General features: G+C 38.6%; 1 long non-coding RNA gene across 1 annotated transcript in view; it reads left to right on the forward strand.

The window, feature by feature from the left end:
- The window catches only part of LOC309652052, an 877,231-nt gene that overhangs the window by 408,668 nt on the left and 454,859 nt on the right, over window positions 1-13,704 (forward strand). The window lies entirely within an intron of this gene.

The following is a 13,704-nucleotide window of genomic DNA, read 5'->3' on the forward strand; positions in this document are numbered from 1 at the left end:
TTAGTAAATGCCAGCCATATGCTAGGAGCTGGGAATACGGTAGTGAACAAAAGGACAAAAATCCCTGTTCTCATGGTGCTGACAATTTAGTGGAGGAAGACATACAATACATAAGATGGCAGTGATCAGTAATGTTGTTCGTACCGTAGAGAGGGGTAAGTGCTAAGGGTAAGACATGAATCAGGGAAGGAGCTATGGAATGTTGTGCAGGATAGGTGACAAGGGAACCCTCACCAAAGAGTGAGGGGCTAGAAGATGAGGTCTGAGAAGTGGTGGGGATCGGATAAGGTAAGGCCTTATGGTAAGGACTTTGGCCTTGACTGTACGTGAGAAGGGAAGCCATTGGAGAGTGTTGAGCAGAGGCGTGGATATGATCTGACATATTTTAACAGGATTGTGATTAATTAATGCCACATCATTTGCATAACATAAAACGGGTGTCATACTTGTTCCCCTGCAGTGTTACCGTGAGGATTAGAAATAAACTATTAAATACAACGAGGCCAAAGCCCTAAAACATGGTAACTATTATTACTTTTAAAGGTTTTTGAGCATAATGGTAATATAAGAGGAACAGTAAAATATTTAAGAAAGACTTACTGGTGTGGAGGCTAAAGTCAAGGGTACCAGTTTGGCAGCTGTTATAGTCGACCCGGTGCGAGATGGTGCTGACCCTGTCATCAGTGGTACAGCGTGGCTTCGGGGTGTTTGCTGTTCGAGCCTATCTTCATGTTTGCATCAGGTTTCTCACTCACCCTTTCCTCTAAAGCTTTCCTTTCATTTCCAAATAATTCCAAAAAGAAACGACTGTCAGGAATCCAGGTAGGAGCTACATATTGTCATGTAGAGATCCTAGTTTCTAAAGTGACATTATCTGACAAACCACACAGCTACTCATTACTCAGACCCTGAGAATTCTTTCTATAGCTGAGACACTAAAAAAAGAACATACCTGAAATGTATGAACCAAACAAAGATGTCCTTGCAGAGAAGTTTGAAAAATAAGTGCAAAAAAATGGTACCGTTGTCTGCTCATATTTCAGTCATCCTGCCTTATCGCTTTCCCAGGCCCATGGAGGGAATGAACCCACAAGCAGATACTGAGATTTATATGCTGAACTACTTGTTTACTTCCATTTTATAAGATATAAATATGTGAAATTTTATATGTCTGAAATTTGGGAAAAATAAAAATATTCAAAGTATGAGTTCACAAAATATAGTAATTCATATTAACGAGCATATACTTTGCTATGCATAATTGCTATACCAATCGACCCTATTTTCCTTTAGAAAGTTTTGTAAACTATATCATTAGACGTAGACAACACAGGGATTTAGCATTTTCAAAGTCAAGTCTGATTCTGATAAATGATAAGATGCAATGAAATGACACATGGGAAATATCAAATATATGGAGGGAAATTTAAAGAGTCATTTTCATTGATTTGTTTTCTGCATATCTAAACTCAGGTACTGGGTTCAGAAAGCAGGGGAATTGACACTGAGATGTTAGGGCAAAGTAAATATAAATTAGATATCTATTCATGCCCCAGGAAATTGCTACCTACATAAAGGAGATTTTGTCTCTGGGCCATCAGTTAAAATCAAGCTGGTACTAGTCCATACTGCTACTAGGGCACTGGCCACACTCCTTTCTTGCACAAGAATTTGAATGCACTTAATATTACTTAGAATACTTGAGAGCCAGAATCTGGGCTTTGTCGTCTTGTTACACAGAGGTTTATATTGTGTGTCTGTGTGTCTCTGTGTGTGCGTGTGAGTGTGTGTGGCAGCGGCGGGGGAGGGGTGAAAAAAATAAAAACTGAGCGTTCTATTTTTTACTTGTGGTATGGATTAATTAGGTTGAACATGTTTCAGTATAGACTTTTTTTTCAAAACAGAGTAATTCACTCAGAAGTGAGTCAGTCAGAAGCACTTTATGACAGATAGCCCTTCAGTATATAGAAGTAGCAAAAGAGCCAGGAAAAATGGACGAATATTGGGTCTGTGCAAGGGCCAGTCCTCCTCCTTAAGGGAGACTTCTCCCAGAGACCAGAAGCCATGGATCTCGCAGTGTTATGAAAGTGTCCGTTAGGGGAAATTCAGCAAAAGGAGTTTCTGAGTAAATGAGTGAGCAATGAAATAATGTAAGCCTGACACTGAATGCTGCTGAGACTTAAGAGTGCTTAAATTGACAAAGAATTGGCTGAGGGAGTAGGTCAAGGCCACCTATGTCAAATAAGTTAAAAAAAAAAGAAATTATTGTTCCCTTTTTGTATTTATTTCGGTTCTTGAGTTGGCTACTTTATATATTAAACACATAGCACTGTGCTGAGCATTTTGTTGTCCATTCTACAAATATTTATTGAGCAACTATTAGGTGGCAGATACTTTGCTCAGTGCAGGTATAAAGTGAGGGACAAAATAGATATTGTCTCTGTACTCACCAATTTAACAGTCTAGCAAGATAGGCAAATATTCAGCAAATTAATCTATAAATATATGAATGAATGTATACATACAAATTGAGATAAGTGCTCTAAAGGAAAATAATCGTGTGCAACAAGGAAAAATTACAGTTGATTGTGTTAGGGAAGGCTTCTCAGAGAAAGTGACTCATTTCATTTAAAACTCAAATAACTGTAAGTGAAAAGTGTTATTACCTCTATTTTACAACAAGAAAGGGGAGATTTGTAGTGAGTAAGGAAAGTGCCAGCAGGTAACTCAGCTAGTAATTGAAAGAAATGGAATCAAACCAGGCCTGCCTGATACTTCAGTTCATACTGTGCACTCCTAGCCTGCACTGAGCACCGAGTTGACGAGCAGGTGTCTGTGAGTTTCTCTCAGCTGCTTGTTCAGGTTCATGCGTGTTATCAGCAACAATCCTGTCCTTACCACTTACTTAACCACCAGCACTACTCTCCCTTCTGGCAGTGAGCAGGGCACATGGCGTGGTCCCAAGTAACAAAGAGACAACAGACCTAACCACGGAGCAGTGCTCACGGATTCAGAGTAGGATGCATTGTAACAGCATTTGATTGCTGTGAAGCAGTCACTCCATATTTTGGGTTAAACTGGTTTTTTTCTACATAAATCTGTTTCCAAATTGAAGTTCAGTTATCATTGTAGAGTTGTGGAACTCTCTCCACCTTTTCCAGAAAATTGGTTAAAGATAGTGTCAGGCTAGGCAACTTACAGAACTGTTCTTGTTAATAAAGCACCTAGCTATATATAGATCAAGTATTTGATCCAAATAGGAGAACAACCGAGGAAAATCAAATAACAGAGAAAAAATTAACAGAAGGACAAGAGCAAAAATGAATAAACTGACACCAAAATCATAGAGAATATTAACAAAAGCAAAAGCTGATTCTTTGGAGGGGAAAAAAGATAGACAAACAGGTAGCAAGAGCCAGTGTCAGGTCCAGCAAACATTCTTCTATATTCTTCATTGTCAAATGTGCCATCTTAGACTAATTTCATTTCTCTCACCACAAGCAGAAGGTAGCTACACTGTTACTTCACACAATGCCAGGCTTTTCTGTTTGTATGGAAACAATATATCTTTTCTTTCCTCTGCAGTTTCCTAATACAATTCACGTAGAGCTGGCTACATCATTACTCTGGACCCAGACCCCATGGCTGAGAACCCATCTTGGCCAGCTGGAATGGTGGGACCACAAGTGAGCTGAGACTCCACTGTGCCATCCGAGTTCACTTACAGAACACAATGTCAAAGGTAAGATTATTAAGAATTTCAAAAAGAGTGGATATAGGTATATGTGTGGCTGATTCACTTTGCTATACAGCAGAAACTAACACAACGTTGTAAATCAACTGTACTCCGATAAAAATTAATTTTAAAAAATAACGAATTTCAAGACTGCAGCCAAACAGCTTCAATCCCCAAGCGCAAGGTCCTTCTGAGCACAGGGCAGTGTATGGCTACACTGATAACCTGCTCACGAAGCCAGCTCTGGTGGATCACGTGATTGTCCATTACATTGGGACTTTTGCCAGTTCAGCTCTTATAGCTTTAATAAGCAGACATACAGACCTCATTCCACCAGATGGTCCATTCTCGAGACTATACCAGTAGAATAACTCTTCCAACTAAAGGCTGCTTGTTTTACTTTAAAAAATGGAGCCAATGAGCAATCAAATCAATCAGCAAATACTTGAGCTCCCACTGTGCTGTGGAGGAAATCAGCGAAGGTAGAGAGAGACAAGCTTCCTGTCCTCCAAGAGCTCACAACCTAGTTGGAAACTGAAACAAAAGATGACTAACAGATGCATATCTAACTTATTTTTCTTAGTGGCCGCATAATGTCTCATAATATGCCACTAGTTATTCAAGTGTTCCCCTACTGATGGGCTCATATTGTTGCCAGTTATATGTTAGCTTTTTTAAAAAATAGATCAGTTAGCTCTTGCTGTGTTACTAACCACTCTCCCAAATTTAGTGGCTTAAACAGCAATCATTTACCAATTCCTATGATGCTATGGATTGACTGGGAAGTTTTTCTCATCTGGGTCAACTCAGCTCATCTCTGCTGAACTCACTCTTATTTCTGTGATGTACTGGCACATTACAGAAGGTTGGATGTTCAGGATGGCCTCAATCATATCGCTGACAGTTGGCAAGCTGTTGGCCACAGTGACGGGACTGACAAGTGCACACGTCTCTTGTCACCAGCATTCTGGCTAGGTTAATTCACGTGGCAGGCTTAAGCTTCCAAGAAAGCAAACAATCAAGTTTCAGTGCACAGGCACTTTTGAAGCTTGTTTGTATCATATTGGCTAATGTCTTATTGGCCAAACAAGTCGCATGGTCAATCCAGATTAAAGGAATAGAGAAATAGAATCTACCTCTTAATGGAAGGATTTGATCACTTTTACAATATATCACATCAGTTTTTTTACACCGAATAATTTGCTACAATAGATATATCTATATGAGTATGGTGGCTTTATTTCTATGAGATAGATTTCCTGAAATGGAATCATCAGGCTAAAGGGTATGTGAATTTTTAACTTTAATAGGTATTACAGAATTGTTTCTAGGAAGACTAGTAATTTATAGTTGAACAGCAATTCATCAGTGTTCTTTATCCTGCCTCCTCACCAGGAAAAGATGTATCATTATATTTTTTTGACAATCGAATGAGTGAAAAACAGTATCTCCCTGTTGTTTAATTTGTGTTAGCTTGACAACTAATGTATAGTAACCTTCAGAATACAGTTATATTTATTGAAAGGTGATGTGTTAAGGTGATTGAGGACAAGTAAAGAGGAATCCTCAAGTGATTTACACACGGTGCCTGCTGGTAGTTTAGTTGTTGAGATAAGTCATGCATAGAAGTCCAACATTTGGACTTATTGTGAAACACCATAACAGAAGTATAGATAGAGTACATGTAATAGAAGTACTGAGCGAGCTTTGTCTGACTGGGGAGATCAGGGAGGTTCCTCAATGAGGTGATATAGGAAGTGCCATTTCTTGAATCATGGGCATATTTTATCACGTTTTGCATATCCATCTTATCTTCATAGCTCTATTTTGCTTTCGTTATTAGAGTCAGGAATGAGAGAATATAACATATGCCAGGGGGTGGTTGGACAAAGCTAAACATAATGAAAATTTCACCGGAAGAAAAGTACACATAGACGACAGAGATGATTAGGTGTTTCAGTAGTATGGAAATTAGTCTTTTGGGGATTGATCCTGGAAAAAATAATTCTGTCATTTCTTATTTTTTACACTAAACCCTGGGTTCTTTCTGATATAGGTGGTGGGGTAATCATTTGTTTATGAGTTTCCTCTCATCCTCAACCTTGTGGTTGAGTTGTTGATGCTAAGTTTTAAATGCAGATATCAGAGAAAAACACAAGCCAGCTCCAGGAAGTCTGGAAGGAGAAAGAGAGAGTGCTCCCAGACCTGGAACTAGCTGAAGGAGCGCTCCTGGGCACCAGCAAGGGGAGGGCGTACCCTCACAGGTGCCCAGAGGCCTTGCCCCACGACATGGGACGTGCTCACACACTCGCTCAGGCCTGACTGCTGCCGGCTGGCCCCTCCCACCAGCCACTGGACCTATGCACTGCACCCTAGATGGGGGAGTGTTCTGGAGAAGTCCACTTAGGCGTCTTACCAACCCATGGCAGACAAGTGACTCTCAAAGATCTTTAAACCTCTGCATTGGGCTGTGCTTGGTACTCGGATTGGGGGTGAGTGGGCAAGTGGCTTCCCCCAACCAAGATGCAGACCCAGGCTGGCCACCCACTAGACGCGCCATTGTGCTGCTAGCCTGGAGTGGGCATGGCTACCACCAAGCCCCATCCCAAGATGCCCTGGGGCGTGCACAGCCAACTCCAACTCTCCCCATACCTGCGCCCAGGTTCCTGTTCAGAGCAGAGGACAGCAGGGCCCAGGCAGAGAGGACAGACCTAGCAGGGCCTAGGGTGCCAGAGGGTGGGAGAGAACCGGTCCTGGGAGGTGGCAGGATATGAGACCTCATGCAAGCCAGGACTCCAAGCCTCTGGTGCACGCTCCAACGTCTCATCTGACTTAACTTACAAAACACAATTTTTAAGATAAAATCACTTTTTAAATTTAAGACAGCAACTGCGGAGCATTTCTGAACATGGAGCCCTCTGCAACTGCACTGATCACACGGTTATGAAGCTGGTCCTTGTGGCAGGAATGTAAAAGGTAGATGCAAAGGATGGGTGAAGTTAAAAAATGGATACAACTGTGAGGCTATTGTAATAGTTTGAAAGTGCTGACCCGTCACATTCCTACTTCACACTTCTCACTAACACCTGCCACTTCCCTCTGCACACTTCACAAGTATAATAATCTCACAACAACCTAATCCCATTTACTCACCTCTTACCACTTCTGCTACTGGTGGCGTACTTATTACTTCTACACACATTATAAACCTCATCTTATGGTATTATTACTTTTACTTTAATCAGTCAGTTGTGTTTTAATTGTATTTGATAAGAAAAGTAAAACCTATTATTTCATGTCTGTAATTTCTGATATTCTTCTTTCTTTTCTTAGATGCTGTTTTCCATCTGGTATCATTTCCCTTCAGCTTGATGAGAATCATTTAGCATTTCTTGTATTACAAGTCAGCTGATGACAAATAATATTCGTTTTTATTCATCTGAAAATGTCTTTATTTTACCCTCATTCTTAAACAATATTTTTGTTGGAGATAGACAGGTTGACAAGTTTTTTTTTCCTTTTAAATACTTTAAAAATGCTGTTTCACAGTCTTCTGGTCTCCACTACTTTTGATGAGAAGCCAGTAGGCATTCTTACCATTGTTCACTATATGCAATGGCATTCCCTGTTATAGCTGTGCTCAAGATTGTCTCTATTTTTGCTTCGGTAATTTGATTACGATGTGACCAATTTTGATTTATTTTTAGTGGCTTTGCTTGGGGCTTTTTGAGATATTCGGGTCCATAAGTTAATATTTTCTATCTTATTTGGGAAATTTTTGACCATTACTTTTATATTCTTTCTGCTCTATTACTACTCTCTTCTATTCCTGGGATTCTAGTTATAAGTACAGTGTATCTCTCAGTATTCCACAAGCCTGTGAGGCTTTTTTCATTTTTGTCAATTTTTTTCCCTCCATCTTTCAGATTGGATAACATCTATTGTTTTGTCTTCAAGATCGCTGACTCATTATTCTGCCATCTGCCATCTACAATCTGATATTAAGCCCATTTAGTAAATTATTCCTTCCAATTACTGTACTTTTCATGTCTAAAAATTCCATTTTTATACTTTCACTTTATCTGCTAAGGTTCTTTCTCCTTCACTCATTAAGGCCAGGCTTTACTTTAATTCTTTAAGGACATCTTCTTTTGGTTCTTTGAACATTTTTATAATGGCTGCTTTAAAGTCTTTATCTGCTGAATGTGAAGTCTGGACCATCAGTGGGTCAGTTGCTATAGACGTTTTATTCTTTACTATGAGTCACACTCTCCTGTTTATTTGCATGTCTACTAATTTGTTTTAATTCTCTTTATGGATATTGTTGATGACACAATTTAAATACTTTAGATTCTTGTATCTTTGTCTGGAAAGTGTTGATCTTTTAAATTATTGGCCCATCATCTTAAACTGTGTCAGCTTAAGTTTGTACTTTGGTAGTTAAAATGTATGGAAATTCCACAGTGTTTTTCAAGCTCCTCTTATTTGGTGGACTCAACTTTCAAACTTTGTATCCCCTCCAAATTTTGTCAGGGTTTGGTTTTAGTCTTTGTTAGGGTAGATCTAGAGTCAGCCATAGTGTAGTTCTTAATCTTAAGGCACGCACTTTCTGGTGTCTCACCTCAGGATGTTATTGATTTTTTTTTTCTTTTTTTTTTTGGTCCTGCCGCGTGGCTTGTGGCATGTTAGTTCGCCGACCGGGGATTGAACCTGGTCCCACAGCAGTGAAAGCTCTGAGTCTTAACCACTGGACTACCAGGGAATTCCTTTTTTGTTCTTTTTTTAGGATGTTACTGAATTTTTAATGAGAACTTTATACAGGCATGCCTCATTTTGTTGCACTTTGCAGATACCATTTGTTTACAAATTGAAGATTTGTGGTAACTCTGCATTCTCAGATGATGATTAACATTTTTAGCAATAAACTACTTTTAATTAAGGTATGTACATTGTTTTTTAGACATAATACTATCACACACTTAATAACTACAGTATAGTGTAAACATAACTTTTATATGCACTGGGAGACCAAAAAATTCATGTGACTTGCTTTATTGTGATATTCGTTTTATTGTGGTGGTCTGGAACCAAACGTGTAGTATCTCCGAGGTCTGCCTCTACTCTGGCTAGGTCAGATTTCCAGTGTTCCCAACCGACCTCTAGTATCTCTGTTCTCTTCTCAACCTCATAGCAGGTGCTCTCTAGTAAGCATCGTGCACTCTCAACCAGCACTTGCACAGGTCAGTCTAGAACTCATCGGGTACTTCTGACTCAGACTCCTGGGCCCCCCCCTTTGCAGCTCCTTTCTCTTCAAGTGCCCTGCCCTGCAGATTTTAGCCATTTCTGATTCCTTGAACTCTCATTTCCTCCTTTTCATTTCAGTGGGACCACTATGATTGGATTCCAGTCCTCTGCACCATGTTTGGGAAATTGTCCTTGAGCAGAGAGCCATCTGTTGTGCAAAGTCTGAAAACTGTTGCTTTATGTATTTGATCCAGTTTTATGGTTCTTATGGTGAGGAGGTTTATCTGGTACCAACTCCTTTCCTACTGGTGGTTGCTTGCAATCGTCAGGCCTTTGGCCAGAGACATGGGGTACAATTCTGGGTCTTTAAGTGGCCTACTTCTAATATACTGAATACCTATATAATTATATATAATTTATATAATTACATTTAAAAAGCCAGAATTAGTGAGTTGATGGTAAGGAGACAGTGTTGTTAAAGTAAGTATAGCATCATTTGTGCTGCTGTTTAATACTTCATCAATTAGCAGTTATTTTTAAGATTGGTTACTTGTTTTTCATTATGCCTCCCATTTGCCTTCACATTAATGAGATTTCTAGTTTTTCATACAAATAATATTTATTGAACCTTTACTATGTAATGCACACACATGCACACACACACACACTATACTGTGTACTGTGGATACAGAGATTAAATGCAGTCCTACAAGAAAATTACTGTCTGTGTGCCAGTAGCATACTGTCTTGATTACTGTAGCTTTGTAGTATAGTCTGAAGTCAGGGAGCCTGATTCCTCCAGCTCCGTTTTTTTTTTTCCTCAAGATCGCTTTGGCTATTTGGGGTCTTTTAGATCAATGGAACAGGATAGAAACCCCAAGATAAACCCACACACCTATGGTCAACTAATGTATGACAAAGGAGACAAGAATATGCAATGGAGGAAAGACAGTCTCTTCAGTAAATGGTGCTGGGAAAACTGGACAGCTACATTTAAAAAAATGAAATTAGAACACTTTGACACCACACACAAAAATAAACTCAAAATGGATTAAAGACTTAAATGTAAGACTGGACACTATAAAACTCTTAGAGGAAAACATAGGAAGAACACTCTTTGACATAAATCACAGCAAGATCTTTTTTGACCCACCTCCTAGAGAAATGGAAATAAAAACAAAAATAAACATACGGGCCCTAGTGAAACTTAAAAGCTTCTGCATAGCAAAGGAAACCATAAAAAGACAAAAAGACAACCCTCAGAATGGGAGAAACTATTTGCAAATGAATCAACTGACAAAGGATTAATCTCCAAGATATAAAAAGAGCTCATGCAGCTCAATATCAAAAAAAAAAAAAACCCCATCCAAAAATGGGTGGAAGACCTAAATAGACATTTCTCCAAAGAAGACATACAGATGGCCCAGAGGAACATGAAACGTTGCTCAATATCGCTAATTATTAGAGAAATGCAAATCAAAACTACAATGAGGTATCACCTCACACTGGTCAGAATGGCCATTATCAAAAAATCTACAAACAATAAATGCTGGAGAGAGTGTGCAGAAAAGGGAACCCTCTTGCACTGTTGGTGGGAATATAAATTGATACAGCCACTATGGAGAACAGTATGGAGGTTCCTTAAAAAACTAAAAATAGAACTACCATACGACCCAGCAATCCCACTACTGGGCATATACCCAGAGAAAACCATAACTCAAAAAGACACATGCACCCCACTGTTCATAGCAGCACTATTTACAATAGCCAAGACATGGAAGCAACCTAAATGCCCATCAACAGACGAATGGATAAATAAGATATGGTACATATATACAATGGAATATTACTCAGCCATAAAAGGGAATGATGTTTGCAGATGACATGATACTATACATAGAGAATCCTAAAGATGCTACCAGAAAACTACTAGAGCTAATCAATGAATTTGGTAAAGTAGCAGGATACAAAATTAATGCACAGAAATCTCTTGCATTCCTATACACTAATGATGAAAAATCTGACAGTGAAATTAAGAAAACACTCCCATTTACCATTGCAACAAAAAGAATAAAATATCTAGGAATAAACCTACCTAAGGAGACAAAAGACCTGTATGCAGAAAATTATAAGACACTGATGAAAGAAATTAAAGATGATACAAATAGATGGAGAGATATACCATGTTCTTGGATTGGAAGAATCAACATTGTGAATATGACTCTACTACCCAAAGCAATCTACAGATTCAATGCAATCCCCATCAAACCACCACTGGCATTTTTCACAGAACTAAAACAAAAAATTTCACAATTTGTATGGAAACACAAAAGACCCCGAATAGCCAAAGCAATCTTGAGAACGAAAAATGGAGCTGGAGGAATCAGGCTCCCTGACTTCAGACTATACTACAAAGCTACAGTAATCAAGACAGTGTGGTACTGGAACAAAAAACAGAAATATAGATCAATGGAACAGGATAGAAAGCCCAGAGATAAACCCACACACATATGGTCACCTTATCTTTGATAAAGGAGGCAAGCATATACAGTGGAGAAAAGAGAGCCTCTTCAATAAGTGGTGCTGGGAAAACTGGACAGGTATGTGTAAAAGTATGAAATTAGAACACTCCCTAACACCATACACAAAAATAAACTCAAAATGGATTAAAGACCTAAATGTAAGGCCAGACACTATCAAACTCTTGGAGGAAAACATAGGCAGAACACTCTATGACATGAATCACAGCAAGATCCTTTTTGAACCACCTCCTACAGAAATGGAAATAAAAACAAAAATAAACAAATGGGACCTAATGAAACTTAAAAGCTTTTGCACAGCAAAGGAAAGCATAAACAAGACCAAAAGACAACCCTCAGAATGGGAGAAAATATTTGCAAATGAAGCAACGGACAAAGGATTAATCTCCAAAATTTACAAGCAGCTCATGCAGCTCAATAACAAAAAAACAAACAGCCCAATCCAAAAATGGGCAGAAGACCTAAATAGACATTTCTCCAAAGAAGATATACAGATTGCCAACAAACACATGAAAGAATGCTCAACATCATTAATCATTAGAGAAATGCAAATCAAAACTACAATGAGATATCACCTCACACTGGTCAGAATGGCCATCATCAAAAAATCTAGAAACAATAAATGCTGGAGAGGGTGTGGAGAAAAGGGAACCCTCTTGAACTGCTGGTGGGAATGTAAATTGATACAGCCACTATGGAGAACAGTATGGAGGTTCCTTAAAAAACTAAAAATAGAACTACCATACGACCCAGCAATCCCACTACTGGGCATATACCCTGAGAAAACCATAATTCAAAAAGAGTCATGTACCAAAATGTTCATTGCAGCTCTATTTACAATAGCCAGGACATGGAAGCAACCTAAATGTCCATCATCGGATGAATGGATAAAGAAGATGTGGCACATATATACAGTGGAATATTACTCAGCCATAAAAAGAAACGAAATGGAGTTATTTGTAGTGAGGTGGATGGAGTTAGAGTCTGTCATACAGAGTGAAGTAAGTCAGAAAGAGAAAAACAAATACAGTATGCTAACACATATATATGGAATCTAAGGGGGAAAAAAAAGGTCATGAAGAACCTAGTGGCAAGACGGGAATAAAGACACAGACCTACTAGAGAATGGACTTGAGGATATGGGGAGGGGGAAGGGTTAGATGTGACAAAGTGAGAGAGTGGCATGGACATATATACACTACCAAACGTAAAATATCTAGCTAGTGGGAAGCAACCACATAGCACAGGGAGATCAGCTCTGTGATTTGTGACTACCTAGAGGGGTGGGAGGGAGGGAGATTCAAGAGGGAAGAGATATGGGAACATATGTATATGTATAACTGATCCACTTTGTTATAAAGCAGAAACTAACACACCATTGTAAAGCAATTATACTCCAATAAAGATGTTAAAAAAAAAAAGGGAACGAAGTTGGGTCATTTGTAGAGATGTGGATGGACCTAGAGACTGTCATACAGAGTGAAGTAAGAAAGAGAAAAACAAATATTGTATATTAACGCATATATATGGAATCTAGAAAAATGGTACAGATGAACCTGTTTGCAAGGCAAAAATAGAGACACAGACGTAGAGAACAAACTCATGGACACCAAACGGGGGAAGGGGAGGTGGGATGAATTGGGAGATTGGGATTGACATATATACCCTAAGTAATATGTATAAAATAGATAACTAATGAGAACCTGCTTATAGCACTGAGAACTCCACTTCTCTGTACAGTAGAAACCAACACAACATTATAAGACAACTATACTCCAACTAAAAAAAAAAAAGTACTGTCTAGTGAAGGAGGCAGACAAGTAAATAGATCATTAACATAATGCCTAACTTGTTGGAATATTTAGTAAAATATCTGGGAAATGACAAATAGGTAAGTGTTGATACCTTTCTCACTGATCTGTCATAAATGATCCATTCATTTGATTGAGCCCATGCTCAAACTTCTGTGTCGTTCAGAAATCTTCCTGTGTTTACTTTAGCATCTACAAAGTTAGTCTCCTTAATTCTGGCTACATCGAGTAACACAATATAAATGTTTTCATATATAACATTTTAGACACAAATATAAATTAAGTTTTAAATAGGTATTTTGATCAAACCTTATAAATATGAAATTACATTAGTAGAAAAAATGAAATACAATTTTATTGCTCCTTTTTCTAT

The sequence above is a fragment of the Balaenoptera physalus genome (assembly GCF_965194825.1).
Source record: "Balaenoptera physalus genome assembly, chromosome: X".
Lineage (NCBI taxonomy): Eukaryota > Metazoa > Chordata > Mammalia > Artiodactyla > Balaenopteridae > Balaenoptera > Balaenoptera physalus.